The sequence below is a fragment of the Tympanuchus pallidicinctus genome, unplaced genomic scaffold (assembly GCF_026119805.1).
Source record: "Tympanuchus pallidicinctus isolate F22 unplaced genomic scaffold, pur_lepc_1.0 scaffold3, whole genome shotgun sequence".
Taxonomy (NCBI): domain Eukaryota; kingdom Metazoa; phylum Chordata; class Aves; order Galliformes; family Phasianidae; genus Tympanuchus; species Tympanuchus pallidicinctus.
Window position 1 is genome coordinate 80,842,131 of NW_026294747.1, and position 21,160 is coordinate 80,863,290.

Below are 21,160 nucleotides of genomic sequence, written 5' to 3' on the forward strand. Positions count from 1 at the left end.
GAAATGTCCACTTTATAATCAAAATTGCACTGCATTTTTTGCACACTTGACTGTCAACAAAAAGAATGAAAAATATTTTCAAAAGAAAAATGCAGTGGGCTACTGGCCATTTATATACTCTACAAATTTTAAAGATATATTCCTGATAGTTTATGTGGGCTGATTTTACATGAAATGCCTTTAAGAACAACAAAGCAGTTATTTAGTACCGCATACTCTTGTTAATAAAAATAACTCTCTTCAAAAAGTGAAAAATAAATCCTAATACTTAGTAGTACCATGGCCACATATAATAGTCAATGGGAATTTTGTGAGTCCTGATTGTGGTTAATATTAAAAGATTTCACTTTCCTCTCTCCCAGATTCTTTTTTTTTTTTTTTTTTAATTGTTTAACATGATGTCAGAGGTCTATGGACCAGCCTCACCCAACTCACACTCCTGCACTAAGTTGGTAGAGGTTGGAATAGCCTTGGCCTGTTGTGGAGCTTCTGAAGCAGCAGTCACGAATGAGCTGGAGGCCTTACTGCAAGGGGATACAGATCAGGACCTACTAGGTGAACTTCAGTATCATGTGTGGGACTTCCAGCTCCCTTTTACATCTGATCAAGTCCGCATCCTCTCTACTACTCATGACTGCAGGCCTGCTTTCATGTGTTTTAACCAATTCTGAGCCCTGTATGAAACACAATGATGCTGATTCCTGGATCACTCAGTCACAAACTGTCATTTAATGATCACAGCCTCTTTGATTAACTGTTCTGGATATCGGCACCACTGGGCACAGTTGCAGTGCTGTGCTGTAGCTTGTGGCTGGAGCCACGCAGGTATCTGTCTGGACTCCTTTATTTCAAAGAGAATAGGAGGGACTGAGGTGCCTCATGGAGGAATAAAGATGTATGCAAAGTCATTGTTAAAGCAACTGTTGAGAAAAGTTATGTTCTATTCCACTGTCTTCCTTTCCCATAGCCCACACTCCTCCACCTTGATGTGAGTATCCATGTTGGTGGCCAGTCCTCATCCACTGGATGTCCTCCATTATTCACCTGCCTGCTTGTCAGCCTGTAAGTCAGGCTGTAACGTCAGCCAGGCCTGAGGCACTTAGCTACAGGCTGCAAGCTGTAGGACTGTGTACATGTACATGTTTTCAGAAAGCAGGCACTCTTCAGGAGCTGTCCTGCTTCCAAGATTTCACTTTATTACTGTTGTTTACGTTCTTGTGCAGATGTGTTTATGTGAATGTAGAAAAAGTAACGAAGATTGGTTTTGTTAAAATCATACACCCACAGGGTGAGGAGAGAATTCCAGAAGTATTTCAGTCACCTTTTCATCCTCCTCATCCTCCAGTGCGTGCTAAGTGCATGTGTCATCCCTGGTACTGGAGCCTTTGTGAGTCATTCCCTGAAAACCTAGTGTTTCATTATTATTATTAGAAAATGTTTTCCATCAGCAGGAGTGACATTTGTGCTGATCAGAAGGGGGCCATTTTTCTTGCAGCCATATCTCCAGCAGCACAGTCCTTCTACTCTGCCTGGCAGTAGTTCTATAAGCCCCAAAATGTGCTGCCCTGAGTGAGGTGACCCACAGAACGTCCTTCCTAAGCAGCTTGTTGATGTTCTCCTCCTGCCACTGCAGTGACTGCAGCTTTCTGTGAAGCTGCCTAGATCACAGCAGCAGTCCTGGCCTTGCAGAACAGTCTTGGCCTCACTCATGTCAGCGCTGTCTCTGCTGGCTTGAGTTGCCAACTAGCATGAGGTGGATTACAGTATGAGGCTTTCTGACTTTGGAACCCAACAGGCTAAAGGGAAAGAAAAGCAAGGGGAGAAAAATCTGATACTCTGTTATCAGCTCACTCATTCTCTGTCACAGTGTAATATTAAAATATTACTGCATCTGCAAGTGGGACAGCAATACGTCCTTATGAACTGAATACACAGTGTCTCTTTCTTCCCTTGCACATTCCTATGTGCACAAGTAAGCTAAGCCTACATGCTCCCTCCAGGGCCATGCTCAGATCACTTCAGTTCTGCAGTGTCAGAGCTGGTGCTGCAGATACTTTATTGGATTAAAAATACTTCCTGTTGTTGCTATTCCTTCTATATACGTCCTGGTTAGAATTTCAATCAGCAGTACTGAAATGCTTCCCAGGAGGTTTCCAGTAACAAACTGATGCCTTTCCAAGACTGCATTGCCAGGAAGAGTCAGATGAGGTTTCAGCCAATATCTGTGTTTACAGATTCTGGAGTGAGCTGAACGGAATTCGTCAACCAGAGCCGTCTTAGGTTCACTGCATCACGTCTGTACAAAACCACTTTTAGCTCTCCTGCACTGGTAACTTCTTCTGTCTTGTCAGTCATTATGGCACACCTCTCAGGTTGGAAGGGCTGACAGAAAAACTGCCTTTCATCATGTGAGATAGTCTCATTATTATGGAGAATTACAGAAACAAAAGATACTGGGTGTGACTTGCTCACTGAGATGTAAACACCTAAAATAGGTCAGAGCTAGATCCACATGAGCACCGCGGGCTGCCTGGCTGGCGGAGAGCACCAGCCTCAGCCTGGCATCGTTCTCAGCAAGGACCCAGCGGGGCAACCTTTCTCCAAAGGGCATCGAGGCCTGGCGGCAGCCTCAGAGGGACCAGGTAGATGGAACTTGAAAAGCAGAATTTCTGGAAGTGGTCCTCTGGTAAAGAGAGGAACAAAAATAAAGTAGAAAATGATGTGTCACCAAGAAGCAATTAGTAGTAATTCTTTGGGGATTCATTTTCTCTCATGCTCACCTTCCTTTTTGCTGTTCTCAGTTACCTAGCTATAAATAGAGGAGTAGTTGTGTGCCTGCAGCCATCACTTTTCTTATCTGTATCATCTCACTGAAGTGTACAATTAACTTCTGTTTCAAAAATGCCCATTGATTATAATTTTCCCATTGTGAATTAAGAACTGCAAAACATTTATTGATTCTTACACAGGCATACATAAGCAGTGAGCATTCACTCATGTTCAAGACATTATTTTCCTAGTTCATGGCAGAGAAAGATGACTGTTAAACTGTTTAACTGTTTCTAATATTACAAATAAAGATTCAGAAGCTCTATGAGCACTAAAACTATCTAATATTTGCATCTCAACTCACTACACATTTTCTTGATTCGTTTTCATCAGCTTTCAGGCCAAGAACAGAGAGTGTGAGGGATTTTAATCTGCTGGATCACTGTGTGGAAATTCTTCATGCATGAAACCTGAAAATAAAGAAAATGATAAATCCAGTAGGTGATGATACAGATAATGAAGACATAATGTTTTCCAAACAAATTAGGTTTCCATTTTTAACTTTGTATTTGCTACTGTCATTGAAGATGGGATAAAATAAAAATAGGTTTATTAAAGATTGATCATGCAGAAATGACATGATATGTTTCCTTGTCAAGGTAAGAGATTTACATTAAAAAGAAAAAAATAATCAACTAAATAATTATCATAGAGTTCATTTATCTGGTATTCAAGAGGCATTTCACGTTACGTCACATAGAAAACAACTAGTTAAGACAAAGAGCATAGAGATAACAAATGAATTTTAAAATAATGAGATGAAGAGAGATGGCAGAGGGTCCTGCTGCAAGGAGAAGTACCAATAAATAGCTGCCAGGGATGCCTCTCAAAGTTTAGTTTCAGTACTGATCTTGCTTAATGTTTTCATCAGTCATTTTGACACACAAAACAGAATGGGTTGATGAGTGATACAGGATGAGAAAAGCACGGGTCTGAGAAGCAGGAAATGAATGCTGTCATGAAGACAGACCTGAATAAATTCAATCGTATAAATGAAAAGTTGTGTCTGATATAATACAGACTCCTGCTGTAGGCTGGAATTACTCAGTTCAGCAGAGCATCTTTTAAAGCTGTTGACTATTTATTTTATGTTGACTTTTGTGTTCCAGTGGTCGGGCACCACTTTCCCTTTTTGTTTGATTGGCAGCTAGTTGATCTGAAGCAGTAGGTATCATTTGGACAGCGTGGGATGGTGGGCAGTGTGGCCTGGGCGTGTGTATAATGACAGCATGAAAATTATTATGTTAATATAAAATGTTATATGGAAAAATAACTTCCAAAAACTCATATCAAGGGCCTCCTAGAGATCCTATTCTGTTAAATGTCATGACACATGCCAGTTGTTAGACTTGTGCCTCCTCCCATGAAGTGGAAACTTTCCAGGTTCAGTTTGGAGTTTGCTGTCACTTTTAACACAACTCATAAGACAACTCCAGTCTTCATGCTGGAGCTCATGCTTGAGGGTCTTTTACATTTTTTTCAGGTACGGTCATCCATATTAGGATAGAAACAAGACCACAGTGGTGAAGCAAACAATCACACAGCCCAATTGCAAGTTTCTGTGAGTATTGCACAGATAGTTTGCAATGACTTCATGGAATCTAATTATTTCCACAAAGACCCTCAAAATTTCATGGTAACAGAAAAAGAACTATTGTGAGTTGTTGACATGCAATTTCTGAACAGACGTAAAATCTGATATATCATATTTAATAAACTCTTCTACAAAAAGTAGTCTTACAATATTGTAAGAAAAATTAAGAAGATGAGCAAACAGAAAGATTCCAAAGTCTCTCTAAGAATGACACATGAAACAGTTTTACACTACTGGTAGCACATTCTGTCTTTAAGGTGTACAGGAAAGTACTGAGAGGTATTTTTTAATCCTACTTTGTTTCATCATGTCTTTTTACAGTTTCCATTTTATATTTAGTTTCATAATCCAAACAATTCTGAATTATTTGTACAACAATAAAATATAGAGTTTTGCTAACTTAAACAAACTGTTCAGCAATCACAGTCCTACATATACATTTTACATTCTTCTGTCTATTTTTAATGGCAATATCTAAAATAAAAAGATAAGTACATTCTCAGAAAAGTATCTTAAGTGGGCTCTGAAATAGCAAAAAGTTGAATATGTGTTTTCTTAGTTTACACAAAATGGTAATCAATAAGGGATTGCATGTATTCTTTAAGCAAATTTCTTTTGCATTCACCAAATACAGGAATATATTCAATGAGCTTTAACTGTAGTCTCTCAGCTGCTCTGGCCTTTTCCCTCAGCTATTGAGGGCAGGTCTCTCCCATAATCTCTTTGTGAGGCCAGCTAGAGCCAGACAGTGGGGAAAAGGTTGTGGGAAAAGCCTTCCAAATGAAGTACTCTGCCCTCTGAAGATCACTGTTCTGAGCCAAGGACTGAGAGCTATGAGTATCAGCTAGGAGACCCTCAAAAGTCTCGTGAGCATTTTGGCTAGCTGTCCAAACTGAGGTTAAATGCTGCCCATGCAGTATTATTCACCTTAAGATTTCAAAATACATCCCAACTGTAAGACAAATGCTTTCCTTCTTCTCTCATTCAGATTCGCACCCAAAAATTACATAAACAAAAATAAAAAATGGAGATCCAGACATATTCAAGCTTGAGTGGCATACAGTGCTTGAGTGGCAGAGACAATCCTGTTGTCCTGACAATTAGTTCTATTAGTCCTCTGTAGACTATTTCACCATGCTGATTTCCCTCCAGACATGAGGTACAATGACAATGCTAGATAACAGCTCTCAGGGAATCTGTGGTGTTGGTGAATTCAAAACACCAGTTCAAATTCTTAATCACTGAAATAGTGGAAGGAATCACTTGTCATTTTGCCCTTCCATTCTTAAACTGAGTTTAAATGACTCAGATGTTTTACTTCACCCCTTTTCCCCAAAAAAGTGCTATGTGTGATGAGCAAAAGCAATTAATAAATTATACAGCTCAATCCCATGATTTTGTGCATTAATACATGAAGCCTCTGACCCCCTACAACAAGAATTTTTTAGTGATTAAAGAGACATTCTGGCATAAGTAGGTCAAGTGTAGAGCTCTGGAGCTTCCTTTACCATCTGAATCTGAGTTTGCAGCCTTTCTCTCCTTAATTATAAAATCTCAGAAATTGAGGGAAATACAGAAAAATCTGAAACCCTATAAATAACACATAGCAATGCTTGGCTTCTTTGGGGTTTCTCAGGTGTTGTCATGTTCTGAACTGTGCAGCCAGCATTCTTCATACATTAATAATCAAGAGAAGAGACATTAAAGAATAGGAAATATGTGAATAATACAAGAGACAAGGGAAATATAATGAAAGCAAGTGTCCTTCACCTGACATTGGGCACGATCATTCTGTCCCTGTGCAAATAAATCTCAGGCTTCAGGTTTGGTAATGAGGCAGTAACTTGCTTGTAAGTGCAACTGAAGGCAGATAAAGACAGCTGTACTTCCAGATAGCTGTAATTCTCTATTACTCATACTGCAGAATTGAGTCCTTCAAGATAATAGCCAAAAATTAAATAAGCCTTTTAACTGCACTGTGTTAAGTGGGGTCCCTGGCATTTCCCGGCATTAGGAAAAGCTGCTTTAAAAGCAGCTTCAGAAAATTTATCTTTTCTAAGCTTGCCAGCAGACATCTGATCAAACTGAACAAGGGCAGACATGCCAAGGTGACAGAGGAGCCAGCAGCTCCCCCATGTAGGGGGCTGGTGGGCAGAGCCAGGCACTCCGGGCAGGCACAGCTATGACCTCCCTGTGCATCTCACACTGTCCCACATCTGCTGGAGACGGCAGACAGCATACTAAATGCATCAGCACTGCAGTGCCTATAGCTCATGCACATGTTTTGCCCTCGAATTAGGCAAGTGGGATCCCTAAGATATTCACCTTCCTGTCTTGCTCCTAGTCCATCTCTGATTCTACTTAAGTGCCCAGCTCTTGGCTGCAGAAGTACTAGAGCTAATACTTATATCACCTGCAGATAATTTTTAAATTCAAGTAGCATTTGTTATGCATTATTATTTAACTAGTCAGAGAAAAATGCTTGAGGAAGAAGTCAGGTGAAGAATACAGCTTCCCCGTGCCAATTGTAATCCTTTGAAAACTGCAGTTCAAAATCACTGCTACTTTGAGATCGAAACTCTTCAGGGGCAGAGTTTTTTTTTTTTACATTTAGATGGCTTTGATGATAAGCTCAATCTAATCTGACTTTGGACAACTAATAATACCTCATTAGAAAAAAACAACCACTATGCTCAGCATAACGTGCAGCCATGGAAGATCGTCCTCCCAACTATTTAACTGATTGAATGATGGAAGGATTGGTCTTTTCTAATAGAGGCAATGTTTAATATAGACTTACATGGCTGTTAGACTTCCAAGGTCTTGTGAGACGAGTAGCATCCTACAGTGGTGAGCTGAGATTCAAGGGATCAAATCTCACAGATTCTCTGCTATTAAATTGTCCTTGAAACTCATTTGCATCCTTTTGGCCAAATATTCTGATAGGTGCCATACCTGTAAACAAAATTTGAAAGTAGTGCTTACAAACAAAGTACCATATCAGTAACAGAGTAACAGTTAACAAAGTTGTATTTATGAGAGGGGAAAACAGAAATTCTTCCTGTCTTTTCTGTAACCCAAGTTTAAGGAAACACACATTCCATTCTGGATCCATGATCAGAAATTCTCTCTCTTGGTTGAAACTGGCAAATCCTTTTGACCCATACTTAGTTCTGCTGATGTTCAGTTAGAAATAGTGATTAAATCTCAAAAAAAGAAAAAAATCTTTTAAATTACAAGAAATGAGTCCAGGAAGAGAATGTGAATGTAGCCATAAATAGTAAAAAATAAAAATTTAAATAAAATGCTGAATTATAAAATAAGCATTCCAATTGATTCCAACAAAACCAGTCTTTACTAGGAGAGACCTTGGAAAACTGATACCACTTATTTAGAAATAGATTTGAGCTGCAGAACTTGAATGAAGTAGTTTTTGGGCAACACTGCTCATTACAATGCACATCAAGGTTTTGGTTTGACCAACTATAGAAATAGAGTCCAGTGACAGCATCCAAGTTATCTACTTGCATGCTAAATATGGGTTTATAGAAGTAAATGACAGATTACATATAAACACTCATCCATACTAATCCAGTGAAAAGCATTCGTGCCATATTTTGTTGGTTTGTTTTCAAAATCCAGCTGAAAATACGATCCATTATTTTCTCTAGCTTCAAATAACACGAAAACAAAATAACCTACCATCTCTCTATTTGAGTTAAGCAATATATCTTTATATATATTTGTCTTATTTAAAAGATATGCTCTATGTTTTTTGAATGATGTGCAGTGACTAGATTTTGAAAGACGATGGGAAGGCTTTGGCAGTGCCAAGTGGAGACCATGAAAGGCTGAAAGTAGTACATTTAGATCACCATTCTGAAATCTCATGTGGATAGTTGAGAACTGAGATTTTTGTAATTTTTTCCTTCCTACTCAGGTCAAGCAGAAAGTTAAGTAGAACTGAATGTCAAATTTGGATTTACAGAATACTTTGCCTTTTTTGCCTTTTTTTTTTTTTCCACTTACAAAAGTGTACACATAATACTTCTGTGTTTGGCTATGAGATTTATTATTGTAACAGTTTGCTTTCTTCTCTAGCTTCATGTTATGACTTGTAACTGTTTATATGCTTCTTTTGTGATTCATATGCCTAAAAGTCTGAAGAAAAAAACATGACTGTTTGTAAGCTCTCATAAGAGTAATCCATTAATAAAATGTCTGTGGATTTCCATCCAATGCATTTTCCATTAGCTCATCAGGTAATTGTAAACCATGTAATGGTTTACAATATGTAGATATGGGAGTTTCCTGCATAACAAAAGAAGATCTCTAATTTATGTGCATTCCTATTATAAGAGAAGCTCTGTGTATGACCTTGCATATAAAAATATTTGATCTTTAGCAACTGCTGAAAACAGATTCTATACAAAGCATGAACTCAGCAATATGAACATTTACAATTATACATCTTTGCTTTCATGCTTAGTGCAATAAATCAGTTCTTACCTGTGTGTGCACCAGCTTTCCAAATCTTGTATTACATGAACCAGCATGGTACTATTTCCTCTTTTTTTTCATGGTGAACATGGTTTGAGATGTGTTCATTATGTGTTTTTATTCTCCTTTGTAATAGGACTGTATTAATACTAATCATTGAATTAATGAGAACAGGTGGCCCTTCTGTTCACTCTGTTATCCCACCCCATCAATACCTTTCTTTGAGTGAGATCTGCTACTTTTTTTTTCATGAATTATGTGCTGCTTTTCAACTCAATTAATACACAGTATCAAAAGAGGTTTTACAGGTATTGCTACCTGAGCTCCTATTCTCAATGAAAACAATTTCATACAATGCTTCTTCTGTACGTTGCATAACCTAGTTAGTAGCTAAAATAAGTATGGCAGAGTATCTAAAACTGCAGTGTATCATATTATAGCAATAAGACCTGTAAGTGGCTTCCAATGAGATCTATGGATCATAGGTTTACAAGAGCATTTGTGTCTTTGTATGCACTAATGCTCCAGCAATCAGATGGGGGATGCATTCGTGGAAGTATGATAGTTTTCATTATTTTTCTGTCTTGTTTCTCTAAACAGAGGAATTCCAGACAGCTGCATGAATATTTATATTACCAAGCAGAATACAGAAAACAAATGCATTTTTATTGCGTATTTGCTTGAAAAGCTCAAGGAGTGGTTAAAAAGAGGTAGCATTAGAACAGGCTGCAGAAATCTGCAAAGTAAGATAGTCTGGTACAGACGATGCAAAGAAAGCAAATAACAGGAACATCTGACTTTGTTTTCAGAGACTGTTCTATTGCAGGACAGTGGGTTTTAAAGAATGTACTTAGAATCCTTAAGTTTATCTAAGAGTATTAATAGTTTTATAGGAGAAGGAGAGATATCAGTAGCATGAAGGAAGAACAAGACAGAAGTCTTGGATAATAATAAGAAGCAGTATTAGGAGCAGCCTAATTGGCTTATATTTTGGCCAAATGTATGTTAATCTTCATTTGCTAATACTTCCTATGATTTTTTCTTCTACCTGAAGAGTCAGCAATAGTTTTGATGCATATGGCATTCATAAACAATATTTTCTTTCTCCAGTTATCCCTGCCATCTTAATAGTTAAACGTTAAAAGGAAATTTCCCACATGGTTTTTAACCCTTGATTTTGGCTTCTATTAAGCAAGTCTTATTTTTAAATTGAAATTTAAACCCTGAAAATTACTCTCTAACTTACTTGACTAAGCTAACTTCTTCTTCAGTATAAATCATTATGTTGATGATCTGAAAAAAGAAACAGTCTACTCATAAAATAATGAGTTTCAAAATGAGAGAAAATAGAAATGCAGATTTCAAGTTCCAAGTAAAAAACAAAGTAAAAACTTCAGTGTCTAAGTAGATGAAATTATTCGCTGGCCTTCACTTTTTTCTCTTCAATTGCTTCATATCCTGGGTTCAGTTGTCCCTGAGCTATCTGGAATAAAATGAGAGCAACATCTTTTTTTTTAATGAACTACTATATGAAATTTTAGAAGCAATAAGCAAAAAGTCATACGGCCAACGAAGCATGCAGTGGCAAAAGTCTAAACTATTACAGCTTTCAATCCATTTTTTGCAAAGCTCAGGTAAGTGTAGATTGCACATTATTAGGATATAAAAGGTGTTCACTGTGAAGTTTTTGTGCATTTCTTCTGGTTTAGAAATGTAGAGCAGCCCTAGAATTCCTTCATACCAACACTGCTATCACTTTTTACCAGTTTTGAAGAAAGACGTGGCCCAAGAATACGTGGAAGACATAGCTTTTTCTTCTGATTAACCTAGTTCAAAGCATTATGGGAAACGTCAAACATTGTGTACACGTGGCAAGGGTGAATGAGCACAGTGCCAGGAATGTCAACAGTAAATTACTTCTTTCCGAGCAATAGTCACTGACATTTTCTTGTGGCAGACTCATACATATCTTTTCTGAATATAATTCACTCTATAAAGATTTGTCTCTTTGTCTCCCAAATCTTCATCTATCAGATCATGTTTAACATCTTCTCTTATTCCAAGGCTGCAGTTTCAGATTTATGTGGGATATTCAGGCCCTAATTGTATAAACAATTGAAAATGAGAGATAAATATTTAAATAAACAAAAACAGATAAAATTGTTTCAGATCTAATAGCTGTGACATAAACTACATTTAACATCTGATTACAGTTCACTAACTGCCTGGTCTGTATTAGAAGACTGAATGTGTCATGCAGGGACTTAATTGGCACTTTTAGACTTTGTACTGATCTTTGATATTAGTCACATTATTTGAACTTTTGATCATTTTTGGAAATATATAAACACAGGAAGATCAACTCATCTCCTTTAGGTCATTCCTGATTTTTCCCCAAAATTTTGAGCTCTGATTAATTATAAATGCTTGTAAAATCTTCAGTTTGGAAAACTTCAGAATTTTTTTTTAAATAAAATTGTTTTAAAGAACAATTGAAGGCATTTTAGCCTGAAATCTTGGGATAATGTGTAAATTTACAGAAAAAGCCCCACATTTTTAAAAAATATTTCAGAATTTAGGGTAATTGCTTATTATATCCATGCAGGTATTATAGTACTATAAAAATTTAGTCTAATTCTTAACATTCTGAGGATAAAATCCTTCAAGCCTGATTCATTTAACATTTTCCAGTGCTAAACTAAGAAACCACGTTTAACTATTGTTTCTAAGATATGTAAACAATTGATATCCTTTCCTGCTTGTCCTAAAATATATATGAGAGAGTAGAATGAAATGGACTGGCAGAAGATCTGATTAACTAGGCTCTTTAGCATTGTGGACAATGTTATATATAATTTATATATATATATATATAATTAATATATATTAATATACATTAATATATATAATGACTGTTATATAAATAAAATGACTCACTGTGGAAAGGCCTAAATTTTCGAAACCAACACAAATTGCAATTGCTTTAGCTAAAACTAATGGCTTTTTTTAAAGATCATTCTATCATGTCAATGTTGGTTAGAGTCAGACCACTTTATTGATGTTTTTAAGCTCGGGTGTGTATACTTTCACTTAATGTCTAAAGTTAATTGACATCATATATTTGAAAATGATGCTCTTAATATGTATTAGGTCATGTGTAGTGTTTTCAGATAATTAAAACCAGCTAGGTCACAGTTACCAATCTTTAAAGCAGGCAGGTCACTGGGTTTCAAAATAAGCTCATCTTCACCCTAAAGTAAGGATGTGAAAGCTACATCATTTGCTATCTACCTATCTATATGTATGTGTATATATGTATATTTAATCTTATAGTGAAGCAGTGTACAGAGTACAGGAACACACACCACCAAAAAAAACCCAAGGTCTAGATGACCCAAAAGGATTACATTCTGTTTTCTCATCTGTATTCTATGTGTTTTATTCCATAAAATTGTTTTTAAATTATTTTCTTCATTTCCCTTACTTTACTGTAACCGAATTAAAAGTATGTCACAAATAAAAAATGTGTTTAATAAATACAAGAAAATTATTATGTAGTATAACAGAAGTAAGAATTACTACTTTTTTATACCTTGTTTTCCCTTATTTTTACTTGTTGAAAGTATAAGAAGGAGAAACAAATATGTCTCTTCCATTCAAGATATGCAGCAAAACAAAAAAAGGAAATAGCTTTAATTGACATCAGTGCTAAGATCCCATGAAGGAACAATATTTTTATTTCCATTAATTGTGATATGCAAAGGATGTATAAAAATCAAATTTATTGAAAATAATGCCACATACCTCAGAGCAACCTCATTTTTCTAACATCTTCTGTTTTGTACTTCTTGAAACATAATTACTCCAAGTTAATCAGAAGTTCAAGGATAAATGCTTTGAAAAAAAATATATTTCTTAAGGAGACCTTTCACAGGAAATTACGCTGTGGTTGGTAATACTTAAAGTTCCACTCCTTCCTTTGGGCCCTAGGAATATGCAAACAAAAAATCAGTCTGCTCCGCAGCTTACTGCCTAACCTTGGTCCTACCCCTGTATAGGTGGTGTATACTTGCAGCTTCACCAAGGAGTGAGTATATGTGCAATTCTAGGAGTCCTAATACAAAATTTTGGGTACTAGAAAGCAAAGTATCTTAATTCCATGTGCAATTGAAGGTAATTAAAAGGGATTGATCTGAGTAATACAGGGGCCCACGTTCTGTTTTGAATTATACCAGTTCATGCCCAGTGATACAGGTATATATATGGAACTGGCGCAGAGAAGGAATGTGACAAAGAATGAACAATCTGGTTTTTGTTTGGAGGACTTCTGCCCAATATTCTGGCTGTTCCACAGCCATTAGTGGAGAAATCATTCATTTACTGTGTCCACTGAACAATTGCTTTTATTCTGATAAAAACTGTTAATTTTTCTAATCTTTGTCTGGCTCAGTTAATGAAATGTGGAATATCTACTGAAGAGGAAAATAAGTCAACAAAACTTACTGCATCAAATATATATTACTATGTGGGTGTTTTCTTCCTAAAATGCTAAGAGGTGAAAAGCTAGTACTTTTATCCAGCTTGCCATTCAGTCATCTGAGCAATTACTTGCTTAAAGCAAATGACGTCTAGATAGTGGAGAAAGATAAAGTTGAAAGACTATTCATTAAAAATATTTTCCTCCTCAATAGATGATGTGGTTTTTGAAGTAAATTGAACATAAAGAGTAGGAAGGAAAAAGAAAAATTTGAAATTTTATCATACCATTTTAAGTTTGCTTATGTCACAGAGAAAGTAAATGGCAATAGAGTATAAAGGAATCTAATCCATAAAGGAAGAGAAAAAGGTTAAAGAAGTCAACAGTAATTAAATGGTGATTGAAGCTGAAAGAAAATTGATCTGTGTTAGCTGAAGGCCATTCTTGCCTTTTGGGATGTTATGCATCGGTGAAGAGGGGAAATAAAGGTTTTTCTTGTTTTGATATGGAAATGCATGTCACATCTTCTTAGCCTATGGTGCTGTGACTCAAGACTACACTGAGTTTCTGGTACACTGATTCTAGTGTCCTATGCAAGCTGTGGGTACTGTGTAAAGATAAGATGCTCTAACAAAGCTTGGCAAGGTCAAAAGGCATGGGAGCTTCAACGGTTTGCCTGCTGTTTTGTCTTGGGGCAAAGAAAGAAAAGCACCCTAAAGCAAATGAATCTAAATAGGGGTAGCATTGACACATCCATGTAACAGCTCTGCAATATCCATGACTCAGGGATGTAGTGATACTCTCACAACACATCTGAAGTTTGACTCTTCGGGGGGGATACCCTTATTGCTACCATGGATCAATGAAAGGAACATTATGTGGAGAAGTTTAATAAATGCCAGCAGCACTAAAAAGTACCTTAAAGTTTTGATTTACTGCTTCAGATGTTGATTAGCTTTCTGTCAGAGCATGAAGAAATAAAAACCTGAATCTAAACCTGTAACTCTGCTCTAGTTACATATTCTCCATAACAAATGAATTACCAAATGCCACTGTAAACAGTAGTTTCTAGGCCAGGCAGAATCCCACTTCACAGAAGTCTTCTGTTCTTGCAAAGATCAGTGCTTCTTCCATTCCCCAGGGCCTTATAAAACAGAATACATTTCCCTGTTGTGAGATGTGGAGTGTGTGCTGTAGGCAAGGACCAGACCTTGTGGATGATCGCTTGAGGAAGAAATGTTGGACCATGGTAGAGGGTTACAAAACCAGCAATATTTACTGATTAGAGAACAGATCCTTCATCATCTCTTGGTTGCAATTTCTGTTTATGTCACTGGGAGTACTAAATGTGTTATGAGTCAGTACAGTATGATTTGGTCATAGTTGTATAGATTTGTGAAATTATTTGAATTTAAATGCAAAATCAAGTCATTTGCTTACCTAAAGAGTAACAGACAGCTACTAGATGTTCTGGACTACAATTTTTACAAGTTTTTTTGTTTCTAGAGAGAGCTGTAGATACTTACCATTAATAACATTTATGTTAAAGAAAGATATAAATTCTTTCTCTAGTGAAGAAATAGAAGTAACAAGCACAACAACCCTTTTCCTTGAAAAATTATATCAGAAATCTCTCTATTCTATTGTGGATATTGCACTAGCTGCCTGTCATTATCTTGCTTAAGTTTGTCAAGTGTAATGATGATAAAAATCACTTGGTGTAGCCACCTCAAAAAGTAGCCCAGAAAGGAAAGCTTAGACTTCATCATGCAATTCTTTTTTGCCCTGCAGATCACGCAGTTTATTCCTCCACCTCCTTCAGTAAATTTTCTTCTGCAACCATTAGTGTTGTAAAGGCCACAAGCTCAATTTCTTACCAGTTTCTTGGGGGGACACAGTCCATTTTGACTTGCTGAAAATCTGAAGTCAGTGTACTCTAGAACATATTAGAAGGCATATACCTATGAAAAAGAAATACAGATAAGCCATGAGCTGTGAAGTCAAATTACGATAAATTCAACACTCAATTCTCTGACTTAGAGATTAAAGCAACACAAATATTTTATACTGAAATTCACTAAATCTAGAGCTAGCAGGACCTGAAAAATCCAGTGCTTAAATTTTAGATATTCTGACATTTCAGGCATCCACTTATGCTTAGGCTTTCTAAGAAGATTAACTGGTACCTGGAGGCTGTCTAGTGTGCTGGCACCTTTGGGGAAGATGTGGTCGTGCCCAGTGCCATCAGCTTGGTGAGACACGGAGTTGACAAGGGCTCTGTACAGCTTCAGCGCAGGATGACCTGGGCCATTTTGCATCCACGTCACACAGAGCACCTTGTTAATTCCCTGCGTGTCAGCCACAGTAACTGCTCATGGACTTGCTTTTATCTTATATCAGTTTTCAATATGACTTCTCTTTGAGGTTTAAAATAGCACATATTGCCTGGCACTTGCTATGCACAGGTGTTTTATGGCTGTACAGAGTGTACAAATGATCTGTAGCTCTGCTGACACCAGAGTTTCAAATCATCTGTCAAAAATGTGCTCACCTACTGTGCAGGCAGGTACATCTGAGCTTGTCACCAAGGGCTCACTGTATAGTCCACAGGATGCTCTGTAGACCTCAAAAGTAGGCCACATGAATCATACCTCAGAAACTAAATCTCTTACTCTCCACAGAGTAGGAACTAAGGATGACTAATTCAGATGTAAACATCTACGTTGCAAATCATTATGATTAGGTGATGTAATTTCTGAAAGTAAGGATGACTTAAAATGGTCAGCAGCAATTTAGTGGAAGTTTTAATCATCCCATTAATATATAAACATTAGATTTAAGTTCCTAAGTGGCTGTTAGTTATATAAATCTCTCGGTTAATTCAGTCTTTAGCCAAAATTTGAATAACTGAATTTGTACTTTTGAACAAGAGATCCAGTTCCTCCTCTTGGCACCTTAGAGGTTCACAAAGCCCAAGGGACAGTGTACCAGAGGTGGTCAGGCACTGCTGCAGAATTTTAGACCCTGGGTACTCTTTCAAAGAGTGTTTATTTTAGAGGATTCAGGTTGCACTTTTTTCAAAACATTGGTATTTGTGTAAAAGATGATGTTAGTTTCTCTGATGACTCTGCACTATTTTGTCACAGGCTGGGAGACCATGGCTCCATTCTGATTGTGACCAAGTGAGTTTGATTCTGTACCTCCCAATGTGTTCTTTAAACTGCAAGTTAGAAGGTCTTTTGGACTTGGACTAACGTAAAAGTGTTTTTTGCTGAATGTCTACTTCACATTGATTCTTGGAGATATAATGATAGTATGAATGGCTATATAACTTAAAAAGCATAAAATTTGTAAAGGGGGCAACTGAGTCTATATTAAAAATTATTGATGTCTATTAACCAGTTTACAGATAACATCAAACAGGAAAAGTTGCAGACAAAATCAGAGACCTAAAATGGTACTTCCATTATAAAACAAATTCTAGATTCTGCTACCTAATGCTTTACTAATGCTGTGAGAAAGGGAACATCTTCAAGAAAAAGAGAGCAAAGGCTTATTGTACAAATAGAGTCTTCCTGTTAAGATGGAGGTAGACTTGAATTATCTTAAGAAACAGAAGAATAATTCTCACAAGTTGATTTTAACCATTTTGAAATATCAGAAAAGGAGGAAAAAGCCAACAGTTTCTTACAGCTGCTTTCTGTGCAAGACCAGTTTTTAAAGAATTCCAGTTGAGTGTCTCAGTTAACAGAAAAACAGTGCTTTGTACAGCTCAAGTGTGTCCTTCTAAAACCATGTATGGGAACTGCTGAGTCACGGCCTGAACCTCTGATTGATCACCTGAGGCGAGCGCTGAGTCAGCCACAGGAGCACAGGTGAAGGCAATTCACTGTGCTGCCCAAAGGGGTGGAGCCTGGCTGCACCTCTCCTAGACCTATTTAAGAGCTGGCTACCAGTGGGGAAGGATCTCTTCTGAAAATCTGCTTTGCTGGAGTTTTGTAAGTGAGCCCAGGATGCAGGTAAGCTTTCTATCCACTTTTTTGTTATTGTTATCTGCTTTGTCTAACTCTCTTGTTTATTTTGTAATTATAGCATCTTAATATTCATGGATGATACAAACCTTAAGTCATATCCATGTAAGGAAAATACAATCATAAATTCTGAGAGCTTATTTTTGAAAATGCTGTAAGGTCAACAAAGCTGTTACAAAAATATACTTTTTAAAAACAGGAAGCCTTTCAGTTAGTCTACAAGGCTGCTTTCTGGTAATGATACAGAAGGAAAAGCTCACTTCAGAGTTTATATGAATCATATCAGCGTTCACATTCTGGAATAATTTTTTTCTGTTGTTGAGTACTGAGCAGAGTATCTCTTTGAAATTGAAATGACTATAGAAATGGATAAGAAACAAATGGACAACTGAACAGTAAAAAATAGCCAAGAGCAGATGTTATGCAGGACAATGCAAGGATGCAATAGCTGAGTTATTACTGAGGGTATGCAACTTCTTGCCTGAAACTGCCTTAGTAAAAGGACTTGAGACTGCCAAATGGGATGTCAGTTTATAGAAATAATTCCAGGGATGATTTGAGGAACTACAGGCCTGTGAGTCTGAAATCTACAGTGCACATCAGTAGCATGTTTAATGAGAACAGGAATAATACACATCTGGAACTACTCTCTGTTTTTGTCCAATGAAGTATTGCTTTATAAATTCAGAGTAGTTTGAAAAATAAAAAACCACGTAGATAAGGATGATCTGGTAGGTACCATCTACTTGGTTTTCCAAAAGGCTTTTTACAAAATCCCTCAGTAAAGGTTTTTAGAAAGTTAACATCTGTGGCCTAAAGGGGGATTTTTCTTTAGATGAATATCTGAATGAAAGATAGAAAATAGAGGGTAGGAATAAATGTTTAGTTTCACATTGGAGGGAAACCATAAAAAGAATTCTTCAGAGACTGTTCGATATATTGAAAACATCTTGGAAAAGGGACAAGTCGAGCTTGCTAATGATAGTTAGTCACCCTGAACATCAAAGGACAAGGGCCAAATGTGGCGGACTGCAAGCAAATTTTATGTCACTAAGCAATAAAACGGCAAAGGAAATTCAGTGTTGAACAATTTAAAGCAATACACATTGGAAAATTTTAGCTTTATATAAAAAATTAAGGGCTCTGTGGTGGTCTTTATAGTCAGGAGTGGGATGTAGTTGCAAAGATGGATAACTGACTGTAAATGTCATAAGTACTGAGTAATTGTCAAAAAGGCAAGTAAAACATTTAGACTTCCTTTTTAGGAAAGGAATAGAACAAACACGGAACATCACTACACCATTATATAATGTCAAGCTCTTCCTATTTCCCAAGATTTTCAAGTTGTGGTCTCTTTATACCAAAACAGACGCTATAGGTATAATTCATGTTCTAGGCAATGAGGTCTTGAAAAGAGATTTAGATTTATGAAAGTACTAGTGACATCAGGTTTTATTTCTTGCATTGCTCAGAACATTTGTATATGGTTTTAGCTGACATGCTTCTGTACTCTTACAGCTTTATTTTATGGGGGGATATCTTTTTTTTTTTTTTTGAAAGGAAATGAATTACTCAGAAAAACATACCATTTGCATTGATTGAGTATTTTTGATTCTAAACCACAGCAGGATTGTGAATGTTTGTTGGGTAGCAAGGCTTCTTAGTAGTGATGAGCATGCCTTTTGCCATATTCAAAATTTCACAAATAAATCCACCTGAAATACAAGCCATCAAAACACATAGAAGTAATCCTTCTTTCAGATATTGAGATAATAAAACTTTTGATAGAGGTAACAAAATTTAGCTGAGAAATGTGCAGGAAATAATGTCAGCAAGTATACAAACAAAATTCTAAACAGGATGTGACCAACAAGCACGGTTTCAAATTATTTAATTTTGGCAAGAAAAGCAGTCAGTAAACAGCCCTCCTTATGCAATTTTGAGATCAGAAGTTTTTAACAAAAGGAAGTAGCTACCAAACAACATGGACTTAAATTGTGAAATTCATTGCCAAAGAATACCACAGAAGCAAAAAATATAATGCTCTTGCAAAATAATTGTACAAATTAATGGAAGAGAATGTCCACTATGTGCTACTAAACCAATGACTTCGATATATGTTCCAGCCCTTATAGTCCTTGATTTGCAGAACCGGAATGATGTACAAGTGAGTGGTGTAAGTCTTGCAAGCATTGCTTTTGCTCAAAATAACAAACTTTATGCTCTCCTACTCTGGCTATTGCATTTCACCACTAATTGTAAGAAATACTAGCCAAACTTAAGTTTAAACAGAAATGGTCTGAATCACCTTTCCTAATCGGCAGCCTACTTTTAAAAATATATATAACTAAATAAATAAGAAAACAGAAAAATTAAAGCCTTTTAACAACATCTACAACAATCTTTTAAGGATAGGCTGCATCATATGTAAGTAGTTACAACATTCAAGCAGTGCTATCTGACATTTGCAGTTAATACCACATTAACAAAAAATTAAAGTTGAGTTCTTCCCACTCCCCATGCATCATTCTGCTCTCCTACTATAAGTGCTTTTGGGGAGAAATTGTGATCTGAAGAGATGTTTAATTCCTGAAAGAACCCTTTTATTCACAGTGGAAGACGCATGAATTTTACAAATCTCTACCAAAAAAAGTTTTTGTTAATAGTTGGTGAAAAAAGCCTAAGGAAAATGTGTACCTAATCCTATTAGCTGACTTAATATAGAATTATTAAAAGCCTTGATACACAGGATTTAACACAATCTTTCTAGCAGGGTGTGATGTAATCTATTTTTGTTCCTCTGCTAGCAGATGGCTTACCTTTAAGTAATTTCCAATATGTTAGGAGATCAAAAGCCATCCTTACACCACTGAGGCAGTAATCGTTCCTCTCTGCTGGGGGTTGCTTGGGACTGCAGTGGGGATATGCAAAGGCTGCTGGCATTTCCAAACATAGAAGGCCGACATTTCTTCACACTTTGAAGTTAATAATCCTTCAGAAGTTGAAAAACTGAGAGATTTTCAAAACCTTTTTAATGTTCTATATGCCATGTGCTAAAGTAAATATCTGCAAGTAATCATTGAAGACTAGTGCAAGGAAGAGCTTCCCAACATATATGCTGTTTGCAAGTTCTGCTGGACTGTGCAATGCACATGGTTGTGCTACTGGGTACAGCCTTCCTGGTTTGAGAACACCATGTTTATTTGGTGGCCACAGTTTTTGCTCTTCTTACATTAAAAGTAACAGAATAAATGGTATTATCTCAATATGACTTAGAAGTAAGAAACTGTAAATTGACATTTTCCAAAAACAAAGGGTGCAAAAGTTAGTTCTCAGAAATAATAATGAAAGGATCTATATTTAAATGTTCCGAAACCTGACTCATAACAAATATTTAATAATTTAGAATTAAGTTTGGAATTAGCTTAACCTATGTGAAAGTCTAATGTTATTGAAATAACTGAAGGCCACTTCATGTGAAATTAAAAATAATACTTGAGCTGGCTGTATTTATTCTTGGCATTTTAAGAGTCTGACCATTCAAGAGAGAAGTCAGTAACTAAACACCTGGAAAAATGTTTGCTTCTGCCAGCTGTATCTTCTCCACAGTTGCAGTGAATTTTTTTCTGTGTTTGGACTACTCCAAGTCATTCATTCAAGCCGAGAAAGTCATCAAGTACAGAAAAAACAAGAAAGCTTGCTTTCTTCTTTCAGTATATGAATAAAAAT

General features: G+C 36.5%; 1 long non-coding RNA gene across 1 annotated transcript; it reads right to left on the reverse strand.

Annotated features, from left to right (window-relative positions):
- Window positions 1–2,944: 2,944 nt before the first annotated feature.
- Window positions 2,945–20,444, reverse strand: LOC128086771 (uncharacterized). The gene is made up of 5 exons (XR_008209528.1): window positions 20,251–20,444; window positions 19,018–19,146; window positions 15,278–15,361; window positions 7,224–7,378; window positions 2,945–3,239 (listed from the first exon to the last, which is right to left on the reverse strand). It is a non-coding gene; the product is annotated as an uncharacterized LOC128086771 (long non-coding RNA).
- Window positions 20,445–21,160: the final 716 nt, after the last annotated feature.